The 26786-nt window shown below is 41.7% G+C and overlaps 1 pseudogene; it reads right to left on the bottom strand.

The window, feature by feature from the left end:
* The window catches only part of LOC141728094 (structural maintenance of chromosomes flexible hinge domain-containing protein 1-like), a 41449-nt pseudogene extending 25671 nt beyond the window's left edge, over nt 1–15778 (bottom strand).
* Between the last annotated feature and the right edge of the window lie 11008 nt (nt 15779–26786).

Below are 26786 nucleotides of genomic sequence, written 5' to 3'. Positions count from 1 at the left end.
GTAGCCTGCATAAAAAAATAGACATCTCCAGATATAATTTATAATGCATTATACAGAATTAAAATTTAAATTAAAAAAAGAAAATTTGAACTAAAACCATCTGTTATTGCAGTAGCTTAACAGATATTGAATGTATCATTTAATGCACTACTGAAAGGTTTTCAGGTAAGAGATGAACATGGAACAAAAATCCCCTGCAGGACAGAGCATGCCCCGAACTGTATGCAGGCAAGCAAAAGACAGTTTAGAAAAGGTCCCAAGAACAAAAAAGTATTCAGTGTGTCACAATAACAGAAGACCAGTTTTGTGTCATAAAGCTTCTCTATTGCCTACTCAGAAAAGGTATGGGTCTATTTATGTAATCATAAAATGACAGGGTTTAGCTGAGTGTTGGTATACAGCTATGCCTTAAGAACATATTTTACGGACCTCTGCAGAGCTTGCTAATTGTTGTAGAAATATATAGAACTTGCTAACCTTTCAAAGTCACCTTGTCTTGTAAACTTTGACAATCTATACACAGCCCAGTTGTTAAGCTGTTTAGAAGTCATTCCACTTCCATTATCAACTACAGCAACAGCTGGTTTTCCTTGGGAATCATCAAAGAGCTGTTGGGGTAAAAACAAACAGCACAAATCAACAAGGAGCAACAGGGGGGGGAAAAAAAGGATAATGCAAACTATGTCTGAAAACACTGAAGTATTTTTATCTTACCAATTTTATCTGTATACTCCGAATGCCAGTATTTTGACACGTAGCTGATAGAGAATTGTCAATCAATTCAGCAAGGGCAAATGCTAAAAAAATTGACAAAAAAACCCTATTAGTGCTCAGGAAACAGACACCCACTTATAGTAGTTTCTTTCAACAATTAGGAAAACACATTACCTAAACACAGACAAGACCTAAGCCCAGTAAGAACAATCAAAATCACATAACATCTTGTTTAAAAAAATGAAACAGCTTTTTTACATGTACTTTATAATTTGTTTTATCACTAAGTCTCTCATATATCTTAATGGCAATATCACAATTATTAGAAAGAACAATGATAAACTAACCATCTCCTTAACAAAAGACAGATTTGTCCCTTTCATGATTAGAAATTAATTTTTATGATTCATATGTGAGTCAAAAGTACCTAAAAATAGACTTTGACTTGTTAAAATATTGAAGGAAGAATGAATTAACTCAAGAAAACTAAATTGAAATTTTGTGAAACATTTAAAACTACAGTGTTATTTTTTTATAGAAAACAAAGAAAATTGTAGAAATGGTTGAAGGATTTCAGTGAATGGTAAATACAACCAAATTTCTGTCAGATCCATGTTGCAATACACTGCAGAAATAGGCAAACTGTTTGCACAAATTTGTTGTTTCTAACCATTAATGTTTGGAGCACTTACCTAATTAAAGTAAAACTACCTAAGTTTACTGGAAAATTGCATTTAATCTGAAAAAAATACATGACTAGCTTTAGTGAACAGACATTTCCAGTCAGTCTCTTTAAAAAGGAAACCTTATTTCCTACAATTTGCAGAGTTCTTCAGAATGCTACAGTGCAATTTACACTGGCCACACACTTCAGACATGTAAAAGAAAACTCTTGAGTATCAGTGTAACACAGCAACACTGAAGCACATGGCATTTTCCCTCAAGGGGTTATCGAAGTACAAAAACAGTTCTGCACTTTTTTGCAACTTTCTGCATTGCAGAGTAGTTGAGCATCAGTTATGTGATCCATATTTACTATTCCATAGCAAAGAACAATGGTCCTTCATCAGCATTCAGAAGTGGTTAGGCATTGGTTTAGTACTTCTGTCTTCCCCATGTCAGCTGCCCCTGGACCTCCTCACCTCACATTTCATTTATTTAGGATGCAACTTTTTTTGTCATCCTTTTCTAATGTATCTGTAAAACCCTTATCATCCCTCTTCCCATCCCTTGCCAAATTTGCTCCGGCTGTTCCTGATCTCATCTCTATATTGCCAGGCAATATCCCTGTATTATCCTCTAGCTTGCTTGCTAGCTACTATTGCTACATTATTCTCTAGCTTGCTATTATTCTATAGCTTGCTTCCACCAGCTGTGCAATTCTCTCTTGTGTTTCAGTTTGACCAGGAGGTCTTTATTCTGCCATGCTATTCTCCTGCCTTCTACACCCGATTTCTTCCACATAGAAATCAATAGTTCTTGTGCTCTGAAAAGTCATTTAAGCAATTGCAAGCACTCTTCTACTCCTTTATCACCAAGGGTGTTCCCCGGTGTCCCATGAACCACACCCTTTAACAACTGAAAGGTCTTTTCCTAAGGTTTAGTGTCCTTACAATACTTTACACTTGCCTATTTAATCAAATTCCACCAGGGTATGGTTGCTACAGACCAGACCCAGCTTGGCCTTTCCAGTCAGTTTCTGTGTGTTGGAAAGCCACAGGTCCACTACTGGCTGCTAGCAGGAATAAAGTGCACATCACAGATCTCCACAGAATGCTTGTTCTCAGTGGCCTTACACAGCAATTCCTGTGCACAGGGATGGATGTACCACTGACTCAACACTACCACCAAACCCAAACCAAAATAGTGCCTTTGCTGGGGCACAGAACAAATTATGTGCACAGAGAGGAAAGGGGAAAGACTGGTCCTTAAAAATAACAGCTGCTATTTATAAACATTTTTTATATTGTTTTAAAGCAACAGGAATGGTATAATGCTTGATTCTTGATATTTTTTTGAATTTTTTTCTGTGCAATTTTGAACCTGCTGTACCTGTGAACTACATAGTACTTGGAAGGTAATCACAGCCACAGACAGAATTTTCAAAGAAGCCATGAACAGAAAGTAATCTGTTCAGTAAAACAATACAAAATGGTGGTTACATATTTCATGCACTACTTCGAAAAAAAACTGATTAAAGCAGCATCTTTTTAAAGAAATACTTGCTCTTGTTGGTCAGTTAAGCCCTGTAGCACCTGTAGATGGGAGGGCACAAAATATTCTATAGTAGCTCACACATAAACTGTTCATTAAATTCAAACACAAAGTCCACAGTTTAGTACAGGAGACAAAAACTTGGTAACACAAATGCTAACCTGTCTGAATGACATGCACAAGATTATTCAGGCTAAAGTTATTTTACTTCTAAAATACTCAAACTTCTTGAACATGTATTTGAGAAGGTATCACTATAAATCTGGATTCTTAGGTAGCTACTTTTAGTAATTTTAAAAAGAAAATCTTTTAGGAAGAACACAGTAAACTTTTCTTTTACAGTTAAGACTATTTTTTTTAGCAGCTATAATTTTAAGTTGAATTGCTCATAACCACATTATATTCATATAAACATCATTTACACAAGATTATTTTTGCAGGTACTTACGCAAAGGATTTTGGCCCTCGCTGGCATAGTACTCGTACATGCCACTTTTGACAAGTGTGTCGTAGTGGGGCAGAAAGTCAATTCGCTCCTTGGTTGCCAAAAGCAACATTTGATCAACTGACTGCAGCAGATATAAAGTAACTCCATCGTCAACAAGCTCGCCTGCAGGGAAGATGCAATGTAAAGTACATTGAAGAGCAATGCATCAGGCAACCTCTGCTCTCAAAACAAATACGAGCGTTGCCACAGGTAATCTGTGTATTGTCCTAAGCGCTGCCTGTTCAGCATTTAATAACAACATTTAAATTAATATCTTTTCACATTTCCAAGCTTTAGAATGCAAGTTTTCTCAAGTGACAGCTATATATATATATATATATATATATATATATATATAATTTTTTCCTATCATTTACAGACTTTGTGACAGAAGATACTTAGTATAACTGTTATCATACAAACTCATCAAAAACATGTTTGTGAAACTGATTTTGAAGCAATTTTTGGCAAATGATTACAGGATTTGTACTTTCAGTTAATTACTGTACATCACAGAGCACAAACAGTTATCATGTGACCTTTTTGATCAATATAAGAAATAACTGTAATTATTTTGTCGTCTAAGATACTTACTGAAGTTACCTTCTGTGATTTCCTTCCTATTTGTTGTGGTGATAACAAAGGTTTCATCAGAAGGTATGCCAAATGCCTATAAAAATTGAAGGTCATTTAGTTATGATAACTAAGTAGTCCAAAAACTATTCAGATACATTAAAACAAAAAAAGGCAAAGTCTATTTACTTTGTCACAAGCTACTGATGTGTAATCACAATCTCTTAGAACACAGTGGAATTCAGGATCGTTTGTTTTCTCAATTTAACCAAATCTGTTCAAACTAGGGTATGGTCTTTTGGCTGTATAAAATAAAAATATGCTCTAGCGAGCAACAGGAATTTTAGGGAGGAAGAACTGTCTTATAGATAACCCACTTGAGGGCAGAGGAACAAGACTGTGAAATTACCACAATAGTTATGATCTAGAGGGTGTCCCATATTTGACTGCACTCCTGAGACACCAAACCAACCTAATATTTCTTAACATTGGATATTGAAGTCTTTGTTCTTCAATTATATCATACATCTAAAAAAAAAAATATTTCTTTCAGAAAAAATTCTTTACTGTTAAAACTGAAGTTTATTTTTCTGAACTTAAACAATCTTTGCCACTTTGATGTCTTTTTTGGAATGTGTTTACTGTAGCTTTAGACTTTTTATCTTTTTATCCTGCTTTCTACATGCATTTAAATCTTCTGCTTTTACTTTCATTTTTGCACCCTGATGTCCAACACTAATCTCTTTCCCAAAATAATAAAATAAATATCTGTACCTTCTCCTGCCTTTCCAGTCTTTGAAACTCAAGTAAAATCAACCCTGGTCTCATCAAACTCCATCAACCCAGTCAGTCTTGCAGTGACAATTCAGACAGGTACTTGATGCACTTCCAGCCAGATTCTGCCCAGAAGGAAGCTCCAGCATTCTCTGCAGCAGCTTGCCCTCATCATTTCCCACATCTCTCTTTCAATCCCTATTACTCAGACTCATGAAAATACTTTTAAACCCTACTTATGGTTTCATTAAGAGCCTACTTTCCATATTTCAGTTACTTTCTCCCTGTGACCACATTAAAGTTAGTTATTATCCATCAGCAAAATAAGAAAAAAATGTTGAACTTCTCACAGTGCTTGGCACAAGTGAAACTAATGCAGATGACAGAGACTGATATTCAGACTTAAGAACCTGGAGTAATACTTTTTAACTCTTCCGAATTCAGATCACTTCAATTTTACCTCTCACATTACACAAACTTCCACACAGCAAATCTGTAGAGGAAAAACTATAAAACTGCTCAGAGCAAGAAAACTAAGCATTAAAATATATGGATTTTAGAAAGCTAACATTCTACAGTGCCATTTGAGGTCAGTGGTTAATACAGAGTAACTGCTGAGTTTTACATTTGAAAGCACAGGCAAGCATCTTTCCCTCCAGCTATAACTACAGCTTCCTTGTTTTCTCACTCTCCCAAAGGCTCTTCTGCTCTCACACCCTTATGAAGAGTGCAGTATTTACTTTAAGGCAGCAAGAAGTTAGGATCAGCTAGTGCAGGTACAAGGCAGCAGCCTGCTGTGGAAGCAGGGGCAGCGTCACCCTTCTGGTCCTCCCCCCCATTCCACAGGAGAGCCTCAGTCAAACCAACCCAAACAGCCTGGCAGGCTATGCTTTAATTTCCTGGGTGAACCCAGCATTTCAGTGTCCACTGGCAGCAGGTCCTTTCCACTTCACAAACTACTAGGTAGGTACACACACCAAGTTTGGCAATCTGGACTGCAGATTACTGTTCTTCTTGTCCATGCCACAGTTTGACAGGCCATATGCTTTGTAAACTTTGGGGATTACTCAGTTTGAATGCTTCACTTCTATATCAGACTTACTTGTTTTACTTCCTCCCTCCCCCTCTCCTACATTCTTGGTTATCCTAGTCCCTGTCTCTTCCCACTACGCCAGGTAGCAGTGAAGCAGCTGCACAGCTGTGCCAGTATGTGGATCTGATTTCCAGAACGAGAAGCTGCTGGTGATTCCTGAATTAAAGTGAACCTACTGGGCAATTTACTAGTACAGTTGGCAATTTTCATTCAGTTCTAACAGACAGTGTTTGGTCAAATGTTTAATTTCTCAGTAAGATTTGTCCATGTAAGAGATAACATGGTATCTTCTGTTGGTAAGAAGTTCAGGTTTCACTGCTATGTCTTTTTCAGCCCAGCATGGTGCCCTTTTCCAAGTAAGTACTGAAGATGTACACAACTCAATTTGATAAGATTTATGAGACAACCCAGAAACACATTCATGCGATAAATCTGAGTTATTCTATGATAATCCAGACACACAACCATGATGAAGCTTTCGCTGTCACCAAAATCTTCAAGAGTACAATCACTATGCTCAGAAATGCCTCTGCACATTCACAGTGAAAGAATGTTTGGAAGTCAATGTGTTCAAACAACTAAGTGAAAGCTTTTATCTTTTTGTATACAAAAGAAGAGACGTTGGGGAAAAAACAGATACGAACTTCAAATAAATCCACAAGCTAGAAAAGGCAGACGTGAAAAGGCAAGGAACTCTAAACTGTTGGTTACATATTATCACTACATGCAAATGCAAGAGTTAAAATAGTACAAAGATGAACTGTTACATACATAGAGAAGAGAAAAATTACAGCAAAAGCCTAAAAAGTAGAAATTATGTCAACAATCCAAAATTTTAATATTCTGGGAAAACAACCATAGCTGTTGACTGAAAACCAAATGAGTTGCTAAACCACACTTGGAAGCGTGCTGAGCGTACGCTGCCGGGCTTTGATGTCAGAGAGCTGTAGGGGTGACCAGTGTGAGAAGAGACAATCAATTGCCCTGTGACAGCCATAGCCAGTTGCAGATAGCTCTCAAATCCATGCAAATAACCCACTCCTCCCCCAAATTTCCACCAGAAGGGCGCATGGTGCTTCTGCTCCAACTTGTGAGGGAAGACATAGAAGAGACAAAAGAGAAGCAACAGAGGAGATGCATCAGGAGACATTGCCCAGGACAGACCCGCTGAAAGGATGTTCTCCATACCAGAGCAAGGAGGGTCCCAAAGGTGCTGAGGCCCATGGAGGACCCACATCAGGGCACAGAATCTCCTCTCTCTGTCCTCCTACTCCCATGGAACTGAGACCTATGGCAATTCATCATAGCAGGAAAACCAACAGCACGAGCAGCAGAATAAAGTCCTGCACATGCCCTGATGTCTCACACCACCTGTTGCCTAAAGGAATTGGGATTGACCATGAGATGTGCATTGGGAAAACAAGGATAAATTAAACTACGAATGGGAAAAGAATGGTGTATGACAGAAGATGAGTTTGGAAAACGGGAAGGAAATGCATCACTTCTCTAAGTGATTAATTTCCCCCACAATCAATCATCAGAAGTTTGTATTAACAGGCAATAAGTTAAATTAAGAAAAACAAAACCCCCTGAGTTTAGCCTGTTTTGCACACAGCAGGATATCAATCCTTAAACCCATGGAATGATACAGATGCAAAAAAAGCTGCCTGTACAAACAAGAAAAATGCCCTCCTTGTAACTGGAGGATCAGTCTGGAGCATCACCTATGTTTAATGATAAATAAAGTTAATAGTTCTCAATCTGCTGGTAGATGTTTATGACATGAGATTTATATAATGCTAAAGGAGTTTGAGACAATGTCACATGCCAAGAAGCTTTCAGCAGAGCACTTTACAGGTATGACACATGAAAGCATGAACGAACTGTGGTATCTTTAACCTTTAAGTCTGAATCAAGAAGCACGGTTCAGTTTGTGTACCAGCTTCAGTCACAGGTTTTCTTCCTAAATCAAAAAACCCCCAACAAACCTCAAAACAAACCTCAAACCATAGATAACTCCTCAACAGCTTACACTTCTGTTTCTTTTCTCTTTCACATATGAGCACAAAAGCTCAAAAGTTTTACTGCTACTTGATCTACACACACAGCAAGTCTTACCTGCCTACTGAGCCAATTAAAACACTCAACATGAAGTCAACATAGATTTTGCCTCTGGATTTGCTAACTGCCTTGGAAAAGGTGTTCAAAGAGTAAATATTTAACTTAGTGTGTGCACCACCGCAGCTAGCAGTCACATGAAGAGGCCTGAGGCAGTAGGTGAAGGAGAAATAACCTGCTGTAAGGACAGAGTCATTGCCCTGCTTCCTCCGGTCCTCCTGGTGGTGACTTTTAAAACTGAAGGAACAGAACACTCTCCAACATGACAAAGGTAGAACAGTGAAGCCAAGACTACAGTATCTTCAGAAAAGATGTTTAACCTCTTGGAATCCAAACCTTTCCAACACAAACAGTTGTTCCCTACAATATGCAACTTCTGTACCCTTAAAATTCTGCATCCTCTGACCATAACCAATCCAGGCAGACAGCACATGAGAATAATGAGAATAAATGGCTGCAGGCCTTAGTGATGCAGCCAAAGGATAACAGAGACATAACATCCATGGAGTCACCTTCCACATCCAAGAAGTATTTTTTCTGACTATTAGAACTGTACTGCCAATGCAAACCTCTAAAGTGGAACCTGAACTGTATTAGTTAAACATAAAGAAATTTGATAACGTCATTTTCAATGCTCTCCTTCATAGTTATACACTTAGCTACCCAACATGGCAAAAGGCAATATAGCTTTTAAAGTATTTCAAATTGATCCAGCAGCTGCTTTACAAAAACTCGTCCAGGAATCTGAAAAAATGAAGCTAAGAGCCACACCCAAACACTGAGAAGGCTGTAGCCTTCTCTAATTTTGCACTGATTACCTGAATATCCCATGCTATTTACCAAATTATCATCTGAAAGACATGCATTTATCAGTTAATTAGCCCACTTAATGAACATTTATCAGTCCAAATGGAGAGAAATCTCTTACATCAACAAATCGATGAAATGACAGTACTCATTTACGGGAAACTTTTTCATTCTCAAATCCCAGATTTTCAAGCCAAGAACTGTCTTTTGTATCATCTCTCTCAACTATTCATACAACTATGTAATATTAAGGCAATTAATAGAAGTAGCAGATATGAAAACTAAAATATAAAAAGATTAAGTGGAGACCTTGTCAGAAGTAAAAGAGAACTGTACATGCCTCATAAAAATGCTAATCAAATAAACTTTTCCAATCCACTGTCAGGACAGTTCTCAACACAATGACAACTTGCTGAGGATGTCTTAGTGAGGACCTGGGACTAAGCACTCATGGTAGCAGGGCAGGATGATAACAGTCATCTCTAATCATAATCTCAATAAGCTTCCCTAATGGCACAACACAAACTTTTATATAATATATTTGGACACTAACTAAGAGGAATCCAAAAGTCTCTAGAAAAGCAGCTAAAATTAAAAATAAAGGTAGAAATTATTTCTAAACATTTCTTAGAGCTAAAATCAAAAAATTATATATTACAGAAATACACAGGAGCCTGTGTATTCTGGTCAAATGGTTTTTAGAGACTATCTGCAGACAAAAACCTGCGATGAACACTAACACTCTAAAAATATTTTCCAACCATCCTTTATTGACAGCACCATCTCCATCTAAAGAACAAATTACAGAGGATAACATTTGCAGAACTTCAAAGTCCTTGTCCTCTGTCATACTTAAAAGCTTCACTACTTTCAGAAGTTCAGTTGATACACCTCTAAATATTTACGAAAAGTAATCAATAGAAGATGTTAAGAAGTTAAGAACTAAGAGTTTAACAGAAACACCTAGAACATTGCTATGTATCACAAGATCCAGTAATAGAATAGGTTTTTGAGATGCCTTAAAGTTTTATCACAATTTTGATGGAAAAAGAGAAAAAAAGAAAAGAGGCAAATGGTATGACACAACATCTCTACAGAAGTCACAAGTGTATTTGTCCAGAATAATGCATTAACTCAGACATCTTTTCAAGATTTGCAACTTTTAGCAAGCAGAAAGAAGCTTGGGACCCCAGAATTTCTACAAAGAGCATGTTACTAGACTTAGTCTGAGTCTAGACAGTAACTTCCACAAGATCTTCACAAACTACCACATCTAAAATCACAATCACAAATACTCAGTGCAGCTATCAGCCAAAACTTGAACATTAACTTCATGCCAGCTTCTCCTACCAAAATAGTTTGTATGGCACCACTTGTTAAAGGAACAAGAATTCACAAACCACTCTTCAAAACCAAAAAATATTTCGTCACATCTAACAACTGCACCTGGATAACTAATCCTAAAGACTGCAGGTACTCTTCATCTGACTGTGTTGCCAACACTTGAATTTGACCAGGAACCTACAAGCCACTCAGCTTTCCAAATCAACTGATGCACATAAGGCTGTACCCAAATGCACAAAGGTAGGCAAACTGCATCCTTCTTCCCATCAAAACATCAATAACAATTTCAGTGATGCCTGAAATACAGTGTGACAGTGTTGGAAAAAAAATTACAGCATTGCTGCATCTTACAGTATTTCTAGCAGTGTCTTTAAAAATCAAAGAGAAACTTGCTTTGTGTATGCCTAGCATGTTTAAAATACATATATTCTTAGTTTCTGGTTACACAGAATTGCTAAAATTGCTAAACAAACATAGGGCTTAAAATACAAAAATACAATTATTGCAAGATGGACTGATTTTATCATTAATGGACATATCTCTATTAAACATTTATCAGAATGATGCTTTGGTGATACAAACTTGCAGAAGTTCCTAATATTTATTCTTTGATTGCAAATAATTTGATTATACTTTATTTATTGCGCATTGTAAGCAAATATTCACCAAAATTTTCACTTATTTCTTGTCTTGATTTGATATTACACTTATGCTTATTTTCCATGCACCATCTTAATAAATATCCTTTTCTGCTTCTTGGCTCACTGAGACATTGGAATTTATTTGGGTGGATTGGCAAAATCTATTTAAATATCTATTTAAATAGTAAGCAGGTTAGGATACAATGGGAATCTCGACAAAAGACTAAAAGCAAAAAACATTGGTTTATTGTGATATTTGTTGAGTATTTAATTACAGATATTTACTTTTTACATAGATTACAGATCTATGCTTTCTTTCTTTTACACAAGGAGATCACAACAATGAAGAGAAGCTTCAGAAGAACTAAGGAAGCATTCACCAATGACTTTGGATCCTATACAAATAGTTACCCTAATCTTAGTACCATTAACTGTCTTCAGACTGGTAGTTCACCTCAAATCCTCTTAAAAATCCCTCCATACGTAGCTAAACGTCTGTGCAGTTTTCAGCACAGACACCTTTCTGCTATCAAAGGAGCATGGCCTCTCTAAGTGACTGAAGGATTTCTGCCATCTCAGCAACAAACTGAAGTGTTCCAGTTCCACTGTGCACCTGGATAAGGTGAGCAAGGAATCTCAGATTAGCTGCCAACGGTTTAGCTACATTTTGCTTACTGCTACTAAGTATTTTTGAATTATACTCTAAAGATCAGGACAAGCAGTAGGGTACAGACCTAACAGAAGACAACAATAAGGAGCACAAGAAACTGTACTGCCAAGAAGAAGCAACACACAGCACTGAACCCCCTTATTCACCTTAAAGACTCCTATACATTCAGATCTACCCAGAAGAATCCTCTTGTGCCACAGGAAGATGTTCACAACATACACAGTTCCAAGACCTTAATATTTCTGGCATCCTTGTCATCCATGACCACATGGGAGTGCCTTTGCTGCTGCACTCACATCATTCAGCTGCATGACAAATTGCCAAAGTCCATTGAAAGCTGAGCCTGTACTGAGGCTGAGCCACCAGACAGGAGACCTGTGGAAACAACATTGCTGCATACTTGGTATCTGCCCAATCAAGCAGTCTGACAGTGCCTAACAGCTTGAATTGTCTAAAAGTGACTACAACATTCCACTTCAACTTAGTATGAACTAACTCAAAATCCGCTTAACAAAAGAATCATTCTTCCTGAGCTTTCATTACTTCCCTGCTCTTTTCAGCACCACGAACCTAGGAAAGTCTGTCCCAAGCCAGTGAACCCATTCATCACTTTCTCCTAAAAGTAATTAGTTGCAACTTTCAAGATGCCAGAAATGGAGAACTTTGGAGTGCAACACTCAGAGAAACACAATTTACAAAGCTCTTGGAGAACTGAGAAGCTAAAATGTTCTTCCAGAAGTCCTAGAACTTGTATATTGTTGGTGTGGGAGACATGAGGTAGCAAACATCCCAACCCTCTGCCTGCCCAGTTTTCACTGTACCAACATTTAGAGGTCATGCCAATCCACCTGTCTCAGCCCTTTTTTAGAGTCAGATGCCCCACATATCAGATGATGACGGTTGCAAAGTGCAAAGAGTCATTACACTGAAAGTAGCAGTGACAGAGGCATCTCTGACCACACTCACCGATGGCAAATGTTATAGGTAAAAGTTAAGTTACGTTAAATTAGGGTATAGTTCAATTATATTGTATTAATTATGTTATATTAATTGTATTATGTTAAGGGGAGGGCTGATTAGAATGTTCTAGGACAAGGCTCCAGGGTTTGGTGGAAGGGCGGTCTGGCGGGGTAAGGCGAGGTTGAAGACGGATTGGATGGAAGATCTGACCAATCATTTGAAGCCCTGCAGAAACGATTGGTCCAGAATGAACGGCGTTAAAGACCAATGAGAAGCCTGGAAATGGACCAATCACCATGCGGATCCAAAACGGACCAATCCTGGACTCAAAGGGGGCTATAAATGGGGGATGTTCGGTTGGGTCGGGGTTCTTTTTTTGGAGACTTGTTTTGTGGGGAGAACCCAGTGCACTTGGGGTTAGCGCACTGTTCTGGTTTTGGCTCGCTGTGTGGGTGCCTGGGCTTATCCTGGGTACTCTGTTCCTTGCAGCTGTTTTAATAAACGAGAACCTCTTTCTCCAGAGAAAGTTTGGCCTCGTTCCTATTCATAACAGTAAACACATTATTGGAGAAGGTCTTTCTCTAAGAGAATAATCAGCTGAGGTTCTTGCTGCATAAGTTTGTAAGAGCACAGACTGTTACCCTTAATACGCAAAACAGCCACCAGGACTGGTGACAAGGCTTGTAATATTAAACATAGTAAAAAAACTATACTTGAAAATTGTACTTTCACAGGCAGCACATTCAAACTCAGCAAGGTCTGCTTTGCAGCATCAGGCTTCTCACACGCTTGGCTGCCCATGCAAGAAGTCTGCCTAACAGCATTAAGGTACCAACTTCAAAACATCAAAACATTTCTCTGGTAAAAAAATCCCCAAAGCTGTTTGTACCCAAGATGTGTCACAGCTGGTGATGATGGCTTAGTTCTTAATAAAACTGCGAATATGCCAAAAGCTCTGTGAACTGAACACCATGTGGACGTATGGAAACATTAAGTCACTGCAGTGTGCAGTATATGTAAAAAAGCCCAGAAAAGACAGACGCCGTTCTATAACAAATTGTAAATTAGTGGTAAACTCAGCTCGTCGATAAAATACAAAATTAAAAGAGGGGTGGGTTCATCAGGTACATATTCGCCTCAACTACTGAAAATACTTAGTATTCTTGAGCCCATCTGCTAGGCGTAGTTGTATCTATTAAGACAATTCTAGAAGAAAATTATGTAACACTCATGAATTACTCACAGGAGATACAAACCCTTGGAAGGTCATGAACCCACCCCAAAGTCTAGCTTTCCAGAATGTTACACTGTAGTGCATTCATGTCTTTATCGGGCACGGATCAGACAAAGCAAAACACTCCACAGCCCCTTTATTTATGAGTACAGAATCAAAAAGGCTGGAAAAGACTTCCCAGTCTTCCAAGACTTCATACTCTCTAAACCATATCATATCACAAAGTGCCACCTCCACTCCTTTTGTGGACACTTCTAGGGAAGATGCCTCTGCCATGGCGATGCCATTTTGGACACAGAACTCTGCAATCACAAATGACAGCTGTCTCTGCTGACACTGGAAACTCAAAGCTTCCATCACAGTAGGAAGCCATTACAAGAAACACTGTCTAGACATAGAACAATTTATACACTACTTATTTAGTTATTTTTTCCTCAATAAATATTTTGCCTGTATCTTCTATATAATTATCATCACATATAATTATATTAATTATATATTTAATCATGATATAGTTATATTACATAGAAAAGTGATACTTGGTAGTATTTATACTGCTCATAAATAATCGATACATTTTTATAAAATTTAGAAATAATTATATTTATTAAAATGTAAACCGGATATTTATTATAATCCAATCTATATGTAAAAAATAGAATTTACATGCTAGAAAACGAAGTGCAAATTATACTGGATAAAGAAACTAAAATTAAATTTTTTATCAGACTAAATTAGTACAGAAATTCAGAGCTGATTTTCCTGCGCATTTCACATGGTGAAACATGCAGGCAGCTAAGAGGTTTATGGCATTCACCACTCGCTCAGAAAACGAAACCATGACAGAAACGGGCGATGCCTACTGGCAGCGCCAGCAAACTACTGGGAACAGCCCGTACGCGGAAAACAATCTCCACCTTCCCGAGCTGTGAAGACGGAGTAAGTTTCGTTTCGCGTTACGACAGAGAAAAAGAACCGAAAGGACACGCGACAGAGCAAAGGCGCCGCCAGACACGGTATTTAAATGGCAGCCACGGCTGCAGACGGGAAACGGCGCTCATCGCCGATACTTTGGACAACAGAAACAGAGCCACAGAACCATCTCGGTTGGAAGCGACCTGCGAGACCCCCGAGCCGGCGCTGTGACCGGGCACCAAGCACCGCGTCAGCTACAAACGCCCTCCGGAGCGCGGCACCGCGCCCGCCGCCGCCGCTCCCCGCGCGGGGGCGCTGGGGGGCCGCCCGCTGCCTTCCCGCCCGCCGCCAGGGGCTGCTCCCGCCGCCGCCCCGCACCGGCCTCTCGGGCTGCGGGAGAAAGGCGACGGCGACGGGGCGGCCGCGGGCTCTCCGCCATGGCCGCCCACCTATCCCGGCAACAAAGCTGGCGGGCAGGCGGCGGGCGCGGCGGCCCCCGAGTAGGCTGTGACACCCCCGCCCCGCCCCAGCCGCCCCCCAGCCCCAGCGCCTCAGGGACGGACGCTCACTCGTGAAACAACGCCACCGACGCGCCCGCCCTGCCGCGTACCTGGCAGACGGCGCTGCGGAAAGCGCGGTAGTTGTCCTTGCCGTAGCTGAGCACTTTCTCGTCCGGGTCCGCCTGCTCCCGGCGCCGGTCGAAGAGGAACACGGTGCGGTCCCCGTTGCCGCGAGGGGTCAGCAGCGCCGGCCTGCGAGATGCGCGGCTGCCTCCCGCCGCTGCTGCCATGTTGGGGAGCTGAGAAGACTGAAACCGTCCTGCAACGATGGCGGCAGCGACGGCTACTACTGCCGGGCCCGCCAGCGCCCCCGCTCGGCAAAATATGTCCCGGCAGGGGAAGGAGGAGGCGGAGCCGGCCCGGAAGCCGGGGAAGGAGGCGCCGTGGAGGCCCGGAAGGAGAGGGTGGGAGTTAGGGAAGGAGAGGGATGGTGGTGGCTGCGCTGCCGGCCGTGCGGAGTGGTGCGAGGGGGCGCGGGGCAGGCGGGTGGGAAAAGCCTGGCGACAAAAGCGCCACTTCGGCGGTGTGATATCGGAATGAGTTAGCGCCCTCCGCGTCGTTCCACTTCCGCCGCCGGGTGGAGCAGCAGCGGGATCGGGATCGTCATCGTCATCGGGATCTTCATCTTCGCCGTAGAAAGCGCAGGCGGGGAGGGCCATGGTAGCGCGTACTGCGCCCGCGTTCGCCGCCCGGCGGCCGTTGCGCGCGTCGCGAGCGGGACCGGCGGGCGCGCTCCCGTCACCGGGCAGCGGCCAGGGAGGGACCAGAGGTGTGAAGTCCCGCTTCGTCTGCCGTAAAATGAAGCGGCCAGTCTGGATCCCAACGGTGTTGTTTTACATAATCACAGAATCTCAGAACGGTCAAGTTGGAAGGGACCAGAGTGGGTCACCTGGTCAAATCTGTGCTTAAAGAGAGTCATCCCAGAGCAAAGAATTGTGCCCAGATGGTTCTTGAGTGTCTCCAGTGGGGGAGACTCCACAACCTCTCTGGACAATCTGTTCCAGTGTGCAGTCACCTGCACAGTAAAGCTCTTCCTCTTGTTCTGGTGGAGCTTCCTGTGCATCAGTTTCTGCCAGTTGCCTTATGTGCTACTGCTTAGAACGACGGACGAGAGCCTGGCTCCATCCTCTTGGCACCACTCTTTAGATATGTGCACATATTGGTGGGGTTGTTTCTTACTTGTCTCTTCCTGAGGCTAAACAGGCCCAAATCTGTCCTTGTAAGAGAAGTGCTCCAGTCCCTCAATTGTCTTTGTTACCTTCCGCTATATTCACTGCAGGAGATCCATGTATTCTACTGAGGAGCCCAGAACTGGACATGGAACACCAATTGTGGCCCCATTGGGGTTGAATAGAGGAGTAGGATCACCTTCCTTGACCTGTTAGTGATGCTATCTTCCTAGTGTATCCCAGGATCCCTTTCTTGGCCACAAGGGGACTGCTGGCTCATGGACAGCTTGTTGTCCACCAGGATCACCAGGTCCTTCTTTGCAGAGCTGCTTTGCAGCAGGTCGACCCCCAGTTTGTGCTGGTACAGGGTGTTATCCTTCCCATGCCAGAACCTGTGTGTACCTTGGTTAAACTTCAGAAGGTTCTTTGTCCATTTCTCCACCCTGTTGAGGTCCTTCTGAAGCATGGCACAGCCCTCTGGGGTATCAGCCACTCCTCCTAGCTTTGTGTTACTAATTTGCTGAGGAGGCCTCTGTCCCTTCATCCAAGTCATTGATGGACAAATTAAACAGTACTGGACCCAATATTGAGTTTTGGGGGACAACACTAATGACAGGCCTCCAAATATACCCTGTGCCACTGATCATGACCTTCTGGGATCTGCCAGTCACCTAGTTTTCAATCTACCCCACTGTCCACTCATCCAACCCTCACAAAAGTGTAGCTGCTTCTGTTCCAAGGAGTCTTGATTTTGAGGAAAGGATTGTGATGGCATGTAGTGGAGGTTTGTAAATCAGTAGAGGTGACAAGTGAGTAACAAAAAATCTTGACTTTTGAACACTTCTAAGGTATTCGGATGTCCAACCTCAACCTCTCCTGGCACAGCTTGAATCTATATCCTCTTGTCCTGCCGTTTGTGTTTTGGGAGAAGAGACTGGCCACCACATGGCTACAGCCTCCCTTCAGGTGGTTGTAGAGAGAGATAAGGCCTCCCCTGAGCCTCCTGTATTCCAGGCTAAACAACCCCAGCACCCTCAGCTTTTTCTCATAAGACTTGTGTGTCACATCCTTCACCAGCTCCATTGCCCTTCTCTGGACACACTCCAGCCCCTCAATGTCCTTGTGTAGTGAGGGGCCCAAACAGAACACAGGATTTGAGGTGTGGCCTCACCAGTGCCCAGTACAGGGTAGACTGTCCTGCTGGCCACGCTGTTGCTGATCCAGGCCAGGATGCCACTGGCCTTCTTGGCGACCTGGGCACACCCTGGCTCATGTTCAGCTGCTGCCAACCAGCACCCCCAGGTCCTTTTCCACTGGGCAGCTTTCCAGTGACTCTTCCCCAAGCCTCTAGCACTGCCCGGGTTGTTGTGACACAAGGGCAGGATCCAGCACTGGGCCTTGTTGAACCTCAGACCATTGACCTGAGCCCATTGATCCAGCCTGTTCAGATCTCTCTGCAGAGTCTTCTTGCCCTCCAGCAGATCAACAGTTCTGCACATCTTGGTGCAAAGTGACTAAGGGTTCACTTGATCCCCTGGTTTGTCAGTGAAGATACTGAACAGGACAGGCCCCAGCACCGAGCCCTGCAGAGCACCGCTTGTGACTGGCCATCATCTGGACGTAACTCCACCATTCTCTGGGCCCAGTTAGACTACAAGAAAGCAAATTGCATAGTGGAACTGAGCAGTGTGGAATTTTGTGAGAATGAAGAGCATTTGTGCTGAGCAGTTAGGACAGGAAGGGTCTCTTGAGAGTTTTTATATAGGCTGTGACTCTGAACCCCTGTAAATGATGACTTGATAAAATTTGGAAGAGTGTGTCAAACTTGTTACTTTATGAGTTCATCAAACAAAATTTAGTTTCACAGTGTACTGGAGACAGCACTTCCATTTTGGAATGCCTAGTGCTTTGAGAAAAAAAAACTTGATGAACGATTTAATCTAGTTTCAAAAATAATGTTGCAAGGAGGAAGGGATGTTTCTGCCTGAAATGCAAGCACCGAATTTACATGAAAATAAATTCCTCACCTTTCAGCCTATCTCCAAGCTGGTTTAAAGAGTGCCTGCAGTTGCAAAGTTTTCATTTTGCAGTATGTTCTTGTTCTTGTTCTTGTTCTTGTTCTTGTTCTTGTTCTTGTTCTTGTTCTTGTTCTTGTTCTTGTTCTTGTTCTTGTCCTTGTCCTTGTCCTTGTCCTTGTTCTTGTGGGTGACTTCAACCTACCAGTCATCTGCTGGGAACTTAATACAGCATTAAAGAGGCAGTCCAAGAAATTCTTAGAATGTATGGAGGACAACTTTTTGTTGCAGCTGGTGGGTGAACCCACCAGGGGAGGGACTATGTTAGATCTGCTGTTTGCAAACAGAGATGGGCTGGTGGGAGATGTGGTGGTTGGAGGTCGCTTGGGGCAGAGTGATCACGAAATAATAGAGTTCTCAATATTTAGTGAAGTCAGGAAGAGCACCAGTAAAACTGTTGCATTGGACTTCCGGAGGGCAGACTTTGGCCTGTTTAGGAGACTTATTCAGAGCGTCCCTTGGGAAGCAGTCCTAAAGAACAAAGGAGTTCAGGAAGGGTGGGCATACCTCAAAACAGAGATCTTGAGGGCACAGGAACAGACCATCCCTGTGTGCTGAAAGAGCAGTCAACGGGGTAAACGTCCAGCCTGGCTGGGCAAGGAGGTTTTGGAGGAACTTAAAATAAAAAGAGGATGTATCAGCGTTGGTAGAAGGGTCAGGTCTCTGAGGAAGTATTCAAGAAGGCTGCTAGAGCATGCAGGAAAAAAATTAGGGAGGCCAAAGCTCAGTTTGAACTTAGAATGGCAACTTCTGTAAAGGATAATAAAAAATGTTTTTACAAATATATTAATGGTCGAAGGAAAGGTAAGACCAACCTTTGTTCTTTATTGGACAAAGGAGGGAACTTAGTATCTGAAGATGAGGAAAAGGCAGAAGTGCTTAATGCCTATTTTGCCTCAGTTTTTAGTGGGAAGATGACTTGCCCTCAAGACACCTGCCCGCCTGGGCTGGTTGATGGTGACAGGAAGCAGAATGGTCCCCCCATTATCCAAGAGGAGGCAGTCATAGAACTACTGAAATGCTTAGATGTTCATAAATCTATGGGACCAGACGGGATCCACCCCAGAGTAATGAGAGAGCTGGCAAATGAGCTTGCAAAGCCACTCTCCATCATTTACCAACAGTCCTGGCTCACTGGTGAGGTTCCGGATGACTGGAAGCTGGCCAATGTGATACCCATTCACAAAAAAGGTGCAAAGGAAGATCCTGGTAATTATAGACCAGTCAGCCTAACGCAAAATTTACAAGATGGCCAGGGTATCAGACCCAGCCAGCATGGATTTAGGAGGGGTAGGTCATGTTTGACCAACCTGGTCACCTTTTATGACCAGGTAACCTGCCTAGTGGATGCAGGGAAGGCTGTAGATGTTGTTTACATGGATTTCAGCAAGGCCTTTGACACTGTCTCCCACAGCATACTCCTAGACAAGCTGGCAGCCCGTGGCTTGGACAGGAGCACTCTTTGCTGGGTTCAGAACTGGCTGCATGGCCAGGCCAGAGGGTGGTGGTGAATGGTGCTGCATCCAGCTGGTGACCAGTCACCAGTGGTGTCCCTCAGGGATCTATGCTGGAGCCAGTTCTGTTTAATATTTTTATTGATGACATGGATGAGGGCTTAGAGTCCTTTATTAGCAAATTTGCAGATGACACTAAGCTGGGAACGTGTGTTGATCTGTTAGAGGGACAGAGGGCTTTGCAGAGGGACTTGGAATGGTTGGATGGATGGGCAGAATCTAATGGGATGAAGTTCAATAAGTCCAAGTGCCGAGTCCTGCACTTTGGCTACAATAACCCCCTGCAACGATATAAGCTAGGAACGGTGTGGCTGGACAGTGCTCAGGTGGAAAGGGACCTGGGGGTGCTGGTTGACAGTCGGCTGGACACGAGCCAGCAGTGTGCCTGGGGGCCATACAGGCCAGTGGCATCCTGGCCAGTATCAGGAACGGTGTGGCCAGCAGGAGCAGGGAGGTCATTCTTCCCCTGTACTCAGCACTGGTGAGGCCTCACCTGGAGTATTGCGTCCAGTTCTGGGCCCCTCACTTTAGGAGGGATGTTGAGATGCTTGAGCGTGTCCAAAGGAGAGCAACGAGGCTGGTGAAAGGCTTGGAACACAAGCCATATGAAGAACGACTGAGGGAGCTGGGGTTGTTCAACCTGGAGAAAAGGAGACTCAGGGGTGACCTTATCACTCTCTTCAGCTTCCTGAAGGGTGGCTGTGGTGAGCTGGGGGTTGGTCTCTTTTTCCAGGCAACAACAGACAGAACAAGAGGACACAGTCTCAAGCTGCGTCAAGGGAGATACAGGCTAGAATTAAGGAGGAAGTATTTTACAGAAAGAGTGGTCAAATACTGGAATCATCTACCCAGGGAGGTGGTAGAGTCGCCATCCCTCGAAGAGTTTAAAAAAAGACTGGATGTGGCACTTGGTGCCATGATCTAGTTGAGGTGTTAGAACATGGGTTGGACTCGATGATCTTAAAGGTCTCTTCCAACCTAGAATTTCTGTGATTCTGTGATTCTGTGATGTTTTGTCCTTGAACAACTGAATAATCATTTTAATCCTTGTGAAAAATAATGTCTTATCTTGAAAAAGGAATTTATATTCATCTACCATATTTTAAGGTCAGGTATCATGTTATTTTTCAAAATTAATAGTAACAGTAGGGTAACCAATAATTTGTTCTTCTGGGAATTTGATATTTCAGATGATGGTCAGGAAAGTGGGATTTTTTTTGTGTGTGTGCAAAGATGTATTTATTGTTATATCCTATGTGTATTTAATTTTTTTTTTTTTTGTTCAAGGAATAAATTAAATGCCTGATTTCTTTATTTTTATTGAGGGCAAATATTAACTAAGTTCCAGGACTAGACATTTTTAGATAGTAAATATTTTGTATACACATAATGAAAAATGCAGTTTTTTTCACTAGAAGAAAGTGCACAGCCTCTCTAGTAGCTTGTTGCAGTGGCACAGTCTATTGAGTGATACTGGATGCTACTGCCTACAGATGCCTTGTAGGTGCAATGCTACCAATTCCAAATGATCCAACAAAAAGTGCTGTTCCTCCTTAAGGTAACAAAGGTTTTTCATGTAAGAAGAAGTGGTATCTTGGATTTAGAAGTCTATTACTGTTCCAATAAAACACTATTGATGCTATGAATGCAATGATTTTTAAGATCATGTCTGAAGAAATCCCTCCAATCACGCTCTTACAAGATTGGGATCGAATATGTAATTCTCTCCTGTAAAATGTGTAAGAAATAGGAAAACTTGATAAATATATTGTCACAGGTAACAAAAGTTTTACATGTAAGAAGAGGTGGCATCTTGGATTTAGAACTCTATGGACCTTTGACCTGGCCTGTTAGAAAAAATACCTTAGTGAGAACCCCTGAGGTGTGAAACAAAAGAACATCATTATTTGAGTCACTGAGGTGTGAAACAATAGCATCACTATTCAAAAAACCAAACCATCTGAGAGACAGAAACCAAATCATGGAATTAAACAATTAATTATCATAACATGAAAACAAAGATAGATATAGAGAAGTGGGTTACTGAAGTGCTATCTAGTAAATTTTTTTTATTTGCTTCTCAGTAACTTGACAAAAATTAGTGAGCAAATAAAGTGACAAAATTTGTGAAACACAATCTACTTAGTCAAGTTGAGAGGACTGTAAACACAGTCCATGGTTCTGAAATACCTGACTGATGTGCTAAAAGATTTAGTTAAATTTTAAAAATCAAAGGCAACTGAGAGAGATGGTGCAGAAGGGGGAGGGACAACAAACCATTAGTTCAACCTCCTGCGGTCCAAATTAAGTCTGTCAGCTGGGCTTTGTGAGTAAAACTCATGTAGATTCTCACAGTTCATTTTCATTAAGAAAAATACGAAGTGACGTGCTCGTTAAAATCCAGTAGAAATAAAGGCTCTGATGACTACAGATGGGCTATAAATAGTTGTGGAGAGCATGCCTAAGAGGAATAGGATTATAAAACAAAGAAAGTATTATGTTAAAAGTATAAAAATAGGAAAGATAATCAGGACCTTCTAGTATACCTCACAAAGAAAGAAGGAACATGGAGTTATATTAAGAAACATGCAGAACAGACAGGAAGATCTACTCTTCATAAAACATTGGATTGAGCTATGAAATATGTAATGAGAATGCATAATTTAGTGAAGTTTAAAACAATTTTTTCTTTCTATGAATAGAAAAGAGATAAAGGACTAGAAAAATGAAGAATTAAATTATTCCCGATAGATATTCATATCATATACTTTGGCCTTAGAATAAAATATCCAAATATTACTGAGTAGGAAGAGTTTAAGTTGGAAAGCAAGTTATTCCATATCTGATCATTGTAGTGTTTTGCACTATTTTTGAAAGACATATTTGGAAGGAGGACACCACACTAGATGGATACTTGTAGGATTTAGACTGTCAGCTCTCCTAGGATTGTCATGTAACTGTTTGAGGGAAACCATGGCAATAGCAGGGAACTTCTCTGAAAAGCTCAGCAAGAAGCTGCTCTCAGCAAGAAGCTCTTGTCATTCACCTCTGACAAGGGCAAATGAATACAGCCAAATATTCAGTGGTCATGAAATAAGTTGGATGGCAATCCACTGCACCTTGTGAGTTCCAGAGTCAACTCTCTCATGGAAAACTAATAAGGATGTATCAAACCTTAAAAAATTTCTTTCTCTGTAGACAAAGAATGATTCTTGAACAAATACATGAGAACATGTATTGGGAGAAAACAATTTTTAATTTGTGAAAAGGCTGTTGCAGTATAAGATTTATGTCTTCAAGCATTACTGTTCTAATAAAACACTGTTGATGCTGTGAATGCAACGATCTTTAAGATCATGTCTGAAGAAATCCCTCCAATCACACTCTTAAAAGACTGGGATCAAAGACATAATTCTCTCCCATAAAATGTGTAAGAAATAGGAAAATTGATAAATACGTTGTCACAGAGAAGATCCTGCCTCATATGTAAGACCCTGTGCTTTTCCATTCAAATTGCTCTTGCTGTTCTGTGGTCTTAGCTGAGTGTCTTCCAGGTGTTTTGTAGCTGAGCATTTTTTTGAAGGCTGCTTCCTCCTTTTTCTCTTCCAATTACCTTGCTTTTAACGGTCTTTTTTACACTCTTCTTTTTAACCCTTTCCCTTCCCCTGGCTGCTTTCTTCTGAATGTTCAAGGAGTGTTTTCATCACAAGCTCCAGTAGCAGTGGCACCATGGACTCTAAGAAAGCCTGGGCAACTCCAGTTGACTGCTTAGTTATTTGTCACATGTTTCTGCACGGCATTGCCTCATACTCTGGATTTTGGGATAGTCACACAGTAACCATTGCCCTGTCTTTGTCACTATGGGTGTGTTTTGCCATGCAGAAATTCTTCAAGCATGTATAAGCACAGTTTTTGTTGTAGCACTGTGGTAGGTTGATGCTGGCTGGATGCCAGACACTTACCAAAGCCAGTGTCTCACTCCCCTCTGCAGCTGGGCAGGGGGGAGAAAATGCAATGAATTCATGGGCTGGGATAAGGCCAGGGAGAGATCGCTCACCAAATACAGCCACGGGCAAAACAGACTCCAATTTGGGATATTAATTAAATTTATTACTAACCGAACCCAAGCAGGTAAGAAGTAAAATGAAAAGTAAGATAAACCTTAAAAACACCTTCCCCCCACACTTCTCTCCTTCCCAGCTCTACCTCCCCCCCTCAGTGGCATAAGGAGACAGGGAATGGGGGTTTACAGTCAGTTCATCACACGTTATTCCTGATGCTGATCAGTCCTTCTCCTGCTCCAGTATGGGGTCACTTCCACAGGAAACAGTTCTCTGCAAACTGCTGGAATGTAGGTCATCTTTTCACAGTGTGCAATCCTTCAGGCACAGCCTACTCAAGTGTGGGCCCCCCACAGGGTCACTATGAAACCTGCTCCAGTGTGGGCTCTTCTCTGCACAGGTCCCTGGCAGGAACCTATTCCAGCATGGGCTTCCCATGGGTTCACAGCCAAGTCTTGGGCATCCACCTGTTCTGGTGCTGGTCTCTTCCATGGGCTGCAGGTGGATCTCAGCATCCCCGTGGACCTTCATGGGCTGCAGGAAGACAGCCTGCTTCAGCATGGTTCTCACCATGGGCTGCAGAGGAATCTCAGACTTGGAGCACCTCCTTGCCTTCCTTTTCCACTGACCTTGGTGTTAACAGGGTGTTCCTCTCCCATATTCTCACTCTGCTCTTCTCTGGCTACAATTTCCGCTGTATAATAACCTTTAATTCTGTCTTCTTAAATATTTTATCACAGAGGTGTTGCCAGCATTTCTGATTGGCCCAGCCTTGGCCAGCAGCACATCCATCTCGGAGCTGCCTTGGACATTGGCTCTGCTGGAGATGGAGGAATCCTCCAGCAGCTTCTCACAGAAGCCACCCCTGTAGTCCCACTGCTACCAAAACCTGGCCATGCAAACCAAATACAAGCACACACAAAAGACAGATGGTAATTAAGGAGCTTCTAGGCTAAGTATTTGTGTTCTCAGAATCCATAATAAAAGACCTGAGGAGTAGCTTCTGCAGAATCAAGCCATCTAGCAATTGCTGGAAGAGATCCTCATTAATGCTGAATTGTCATTCCTTGATTTCTTGTTTATACCTTTACAATTCTATATCTTTCAAGGGAGTGATTTTCTCTTAAAATACCTAAACTTGCCTGAACCATGCAACCTGTGACTGCTTTCTTGTCTTGTGTGACTCAACTCTTCAGCTTTTCTTATGACTTTGTTATGAGTGATGGCCTAACCTTTGGGAGGGGGAAGAAGATGATAAGTCGCTACCCAGCAGTAGTCAAGCAGACCCCATTGTTTGGTGTCCACTCTGCATTTCAAATGTAATGTAATTTCCATTGCTAATCAAGACCTTCCAGATAATTAGAACTAGTAACTCCAGAAGCTCTTTACCAGGCAGAATAGTGAATGCCTTTCAGCTGGGCATACCAGTTGTCATGCATGACTGTGCTAGTGTTCAGCGTTCTCAGAACCACATAACATCTACCAATACAAAGGCATGCACTGTTCTGAATCCCTGGATCAAAATAAAATAAAATGACATACATCTTGCTTGTTTCAAAATACTTATACACATTCCATCACCTTTCCTTTTGCTTTGGAGTCTTGCCAGACCAATAAATGTTTCTTTAGAGGTGAAGTTAGAGTAACAGACGTCCTTTTAAATCTTTGCCTTGTGCAAAGGGTTCTTGAAAGAGACTAAAATGCTTATCAGGTCACTGCCAGTTAAAACTGGTCTCATGCATGAGGTGGTAGAGAAAACAACATACAGACCACACATCACAAAGGCTCCTTGTTATCGTGAAGCTGTTGATAAGAACTTCTGTAATGGAGGGACAGTGCAACCAATCACCCTGCAGACAGACAAGTGATCCTGTCTACCTCAGGCAAATACTGGGACTGGTAGACCTTTATGAACCAGAGTTCACAAAAGGTCCACTCTCCAGTGGGCAGCAGTGGATAACAGAGCTGACATCTGTCATGTCTAGAAAAATCCTGTAAACAGATCAAGTCCTACCAAAAAAAAAGAAAAAAAAAGGCCTGCAAAATTAGGAGTTTCCTCAGGCTGAATGTTAGGACTCTGTGAATCTCCTGATAGAGAGCTAAAAATGCTGAAGATGTCAGTGCACATCCTTTAGATATGATATTGGCTAAGATATTGATAGTCCCTCATCCAATGGGGGACACTGAGGCCTTCGTGTCTTCTGTGCTTCTTCCATTTCTAAAAAAGGGATGAATACCATCAAAACTTCCAACAAGCACCTAAAATGTAAAATCCTGATGAAGATTCAATGGCCCTATATGATGGAGAGCTTTGCAAGCAAAAAAGACTCAATGATACATGATTTCATCATACCAGAATATTTTCACAGCCAAAAATCTGTAGACAGGAAGATTGAAATATTGAAAAATATTGAAATATTGAAAAAACAGGTAAATTCCCTGTTCTGTACTACTGCCAAAAGAGGAAGGTTATCTGGCTCTGAAGGACACATTAAGGTTTCCAGTATTAAGCAAACAAGAGCACCCTGAAGAAGAATGGAAAGATTATATATATATAGTCTCTTCAGAGATTGCAGCGCTCAAAATACTTGTATACCATATAACATGTAATTAGCAATGAATAGGCAATACCCTTGTTAACAAAATTTCCATTGCTTTACAGTCATTTAGCATGAGACCAGAGTTTTCCTTTTTTACTAGAGCATTGCACTGAGGGTGTTGCCCATGTTAGTGAAAAGGGAATGTCTTCAGCTATTGACTTTTTCTTCTTCCTTACTGTTTCAAAAAAGAACATAAAAAATATAGTTTTTTTTTAATTCTACCACTAAAGTTGGAGCAGGGATGAGAGCTCCCATAAAAGGCC

Source organism: Zonotrichia albicollis, unplaced genomic scaffold, assembly GCF_047830755.1.
Source record: "Zonotrichia albicollis isolate bZonAlb1 unplaced genomic scaffold, bZonAlb1.hap1 Scaffold_86, whole genome shotgun sequence".
NCBI classification, from domain to species: domain Eukaryota; kingdom Metazoa; phylum Chordata; class Aves; order Passeriformes; family Passerellidae; genus Zonotrichia; species Zonotrichia albicollis.
The sequence above is the reverse complement of the archived record's forward strand: the minus strand, read 5'-3'. Positions and strand labels throughout refer to the sequence as shown.